The 3,978-nt window shown below is 37.6% G+C and overlaps 1 pseudogene across 1 annotated transcript; it reads right to left on the bottom strand.

Annotated features, from left to right (window-relative positions):
- Positions 1-1,323: 1,323 nt before the first annotated feature.
- LOC307111631 (large ribosomal subunit protein eL34-like) lies at positions 1,324-3,657 on the bottom strand (annotated as a pseudogene). Its single transcript has 2 exons — positions 3,542-3,657; positions 1,324-1,669 (listed from the first exon to the last, which is right to left on the bottom strand). The product of its transcript is annotated as a large ribosomal subunit protein eL34-like (transcript).
- Between the last annotated feature and the right edge of the window lie 321 nt (positions 3,658-3,978).

The raw sequence follows: 3,978 nt of genomic DNA, 5'->3' as shown, positions 1-3,978 counted from the left end.
CTGTACTCATTTAATTAATGGAAAAAGGAAGGACAACATTTCTTCTGGGTTTCAATATATCAGACTCAGAGCTAATGCCTAGATTGTAGGAGGCATTTTAAAAAGGACAGGTGCTCATTAAATATTTGTTAAATGAATAAATTATAAAAAGGAATGTGTGGATTAGATAATCTCTTTTAGCAATATTGCATGCATCTATCTGTGTCCTGGAGAATATGTGGAAAAGTTGTGAATTAAAATCCTCACAGTTTTTGTTGTTGTTGTTTTAAAATAAAGAAGTAGGAATAGGAATAGGAGATAAATGTGTACTAAAATTAATGTGACTGAACTGTTTGGCTAGAAAAAAAAATAAAGCATTCTTTGTGATTGAGTTAATAGTAGAAAGCATTAGGGAAGCAATTACCATAGATATTATATAGAATCAAACTGTGTTGTCTAATACAGTAGCTGCTAGCCACAGGAGGCTATTTAAACTAATTAAAATTAAATAAAATTTAAAATGTATTCCCTTAATCACACGAGTCACATTGCAAGTGCTTAGTAGCGTTATATGTCTATTGGCTACCACAATGAAACAGTGTAGATATACAAAACTTTTCCATCATCACAGAAAGTTCTATTAAACAGAACTGAATATACTAAATAGTTGTGGGTTTTTACCTCCATTCAATAAAAATCTAATTTACTCTCATGAATTCTGCTGTTCATTATAGTGAGAGTGCTGGAACTGGAGCCAAAACTTAAAAGGCTTGGTTAAAAACCATTGTCCTGTATCCAAGTTTCTTCTTAGAAATCCAAGTAGTACAGAACAATACTAAAATGGAACAAATATTTGTTGTCACTTCATCCTGTTTCTGCCTTCTGGATCATCTGGGTAACCAAGACAAAAGGCCCTGGGATTCTGAAATGTGCTCGGTTCCTGCTTTCCACAGCCAGTGAGGCAAGACTGCAGGCCTCAAACTGTCAAGATTTAGTCACTGGACAACCAGCTTTGTGTCCTTTTCAAAATGCCTCCTAGAATCTAGGTATTAGCTCCGAGTCTGATATATTGAAACCCAGAAGAAATGTCTCTCCTTTTTCCATTAATTATTTTGATCTGTTATATTATTGAAAACTTTGAACATACCCTAATAATTTAAAAAAATACCTTAACAATTCCTTAATATCTTCAAATATCAAGTCATCCAAACAAGTGCATATAGTGCCAATAGCTGATGTATCTTTTAAGTCTTTTAGAAGTCTTCCATCTCTCTTTTTATCCCTTATAACATTTTTTGAGCCTTTTAATTGTTTTTATTACTCAAAAAAGCTTCATTTTTAAATTTATTTAACTTTCTGACTCTGTGCTTGTGCCTGCAACACTTTCACAACGATTTTCTACTCCTCAATAAGGAAAGCATGCTTGATCCTGTCACGGACACCATTAGCACACATGGTTCCACCTTAGGCTCTGTTGACGTGTTTTTTCATTTGAGACAACCTCATTAGAACTTTAGGTCTCACAGAACGAACTCCGAGAAGTCGGCCTGTGCACACACCACATGCAGATTTTGGTGCTTTCCCAACCTTCTTGGTATAAAGGTAAACAATTCTATTACCAGGGGTTCGGGACAGCCTAGTTTTGTTAGAGGCTGTATTATAGGACAGCCTCCCACGGTATGGTGAATGCCTGAAGTCACCGTCCCCGGAAGAGGAAAAGGAAAGTGCTTGCGAGTTCAAAGGTCCTCCCTTATAACTTTTGTAGAGGAAACCAGGTCTTCTGTCCTGTGAAGTTTTCCAGAGCCTGAACTTTGTTCATTGCATTCCCATGATAAAATTTAACATAATTCTCAGTTCTCTTTATTTCTCGTAGTTGTAAATGGGTAGTTGGACCTAGAAGCTTAATTAGATTTAGGTTTGACCTTTTTAAATGTATATCATGGTATCCTTCTATTTGGTTGAAGTATCAGATAATTATGTGACCAGTCATTGCTAATCATTACCTAGATTCATTAATTAAATTTAAGCTGCAAACTGTGACAGCCTGGCCAGAATGGCTCAGTTGCTTGAGCGTCGTTCAGTGCACCAAAAGGTTGCCAGTAGGATTCCCAGTCAGGGCACATACCTTTGCAGATTTGATCCCTAGTCGGAGTGCATACAGGAGGCAACCAATCTCTCTCTCTCTCTCTCTCTCCCCCCACCCCTCCCTCTCTCTAAACATGTCCTTGGGTAAGGATTTAAAATTACAAAGCAAAACTGTGACATTCTAATTCTATCATTTTCTTCATTTATTAGTTAGAATATATCCATAAAAAATGATACTTCCTCTCATTACTTATTCAGTTATCCAGAGGTAAAGTTAATGTAGGAAAGGTAGAATAAATCCTTGATTTTTTTCTCTTTATTACCAGTTTTCAAAAGAGCCGATTTCCTTCCCATCTTCCAGAAGAGTAACTGTGAGTTTTTATTTTCTTAGTATAATTATAAGAGATAAACATATTTGATGTGTTTCAACCTATTGTAGTTGTCTTTCTTACACACATTATCCCATCTTTGGCCATTGGGAGCATCAAGTTGACTCTGGAGCCCTTTTGACATGACCTCAATTGTCTTTGGTAATTTCTTTACTATCTGGTATAACAATATGTACCCATTTTCACCCTGGCCAGGTAGTTCAGTTAGTTAAAACATCACTCTAGTTTGCCAAGGTTGTCAGTTCAATCCCCAGGCAGGGAACATACAAGAATTAACCAGTGAATAAGTGGAACAACAAATTGATGTCGCCTCTCTCTCTCTCTCTCTCTCTCTTCCTCTCTCAAAAAAGAAAATAAATTTCAAAAAATATATATATATGCTACATACCCATTTTCTAATCTGTTTTCTTTGCTATCATCCCATGTTTTCCTGCAAATACACCAGTCACTGATTGTGCAGCCTCAGAACCAGAGATGTTTCTTATATAACAGAGAAATGCAATCCTGTATCTTCAATATATTTTCATTTATTTATTTAAAAAATAGTTACTGAAAATTGGCAATGTATCTGGCACTAGTATAATTCTCAACTCAGTAGGAAAGACAGACAATAAAAGATTACATAAATGGCCCTAGCCTGTTCGGCTCAGTGGATAGAGCGTCGACCCAAGGACTGATGGGTCCCAGGTTCGACTCCGGTTGGTCACGGGCAGGTACCTGGTTTGGGCACGTGTGGGAGGCAACCAATTGATGTGTCTCTCTCATCCATGTTTCTGCCTCTCTGTCTCCCCCCCCCCCCCCCGCCCCGCCCCTCCCTTCCACTCTCTATTAAAAAAAAAAAAGGAAAAATATCCTCGGATGAGGATTAACAACAACAACAACAACAACAAAAAATTGCATAAATGGCTATATGTAAGTGTGCTATAGGACCGGACTGTAGAAGAGGGTGCAATGAGAACGAACATGTAACACCTGGTCTGAAGTGTAGGGAAGGCTTTCCTGAGGAAGTTAGTGAGAAGTCAAAATACAAAGGGTAAAAAGCAAAGTAGAGACAGAACAGCATGTGCAAAGTCTGAGGTGGAAAATACTTATCACATTCAGGGAACTGAAGGGCCTGCAAGAGCTGGACTGTGAGCTGGACTGTGGTGAGAGAGTTCATGATGAAGTATTCGGAGATCAAATCATGCAGGGCCTTGTGGGTCATGTTAAGGATGTTAGACTTCATCCTAAAAGAGATGGGAAGTCACTGGAGTGTTTTAAGAGAGAAACATGATCGGGTTTCTATTTTAATGAGCCCACTCTAGCTGTTGAATGGAAAATAAATTGGTAGGGGTAAAAATGAAAATGAAAATGAGAGGCTATTACAGGTGAAAAAATCAAAGTGTCTTGAACTAAGGTAACAGCAGTGAAAATAGAAGTGGACAGATTCAAGAGATTTATGGACAACCAAAAAACTAGCTTTACGCTTACTGCAGAAACAATGGAAGCATTCTTACTAAACTCAGGAAAAAAACAAGATGTCCAC

The sequence above is a fragment of the Cnephaeus nilssonii genome, assembly GCF_951640355.1.
Source record: "Cnephaeus nilssonii genome assembly, chromosome: 15".
Lineage (NCBI taxonomy): Eukaryota > Metazoa > Chordata > Mammalia > Chiroptera > Vespertilionidae > Cnephaeus > Cnephaeus nilssonii.
This window is presented reverse-complemented; position numbering and strand designations above follow the sequence as displayed.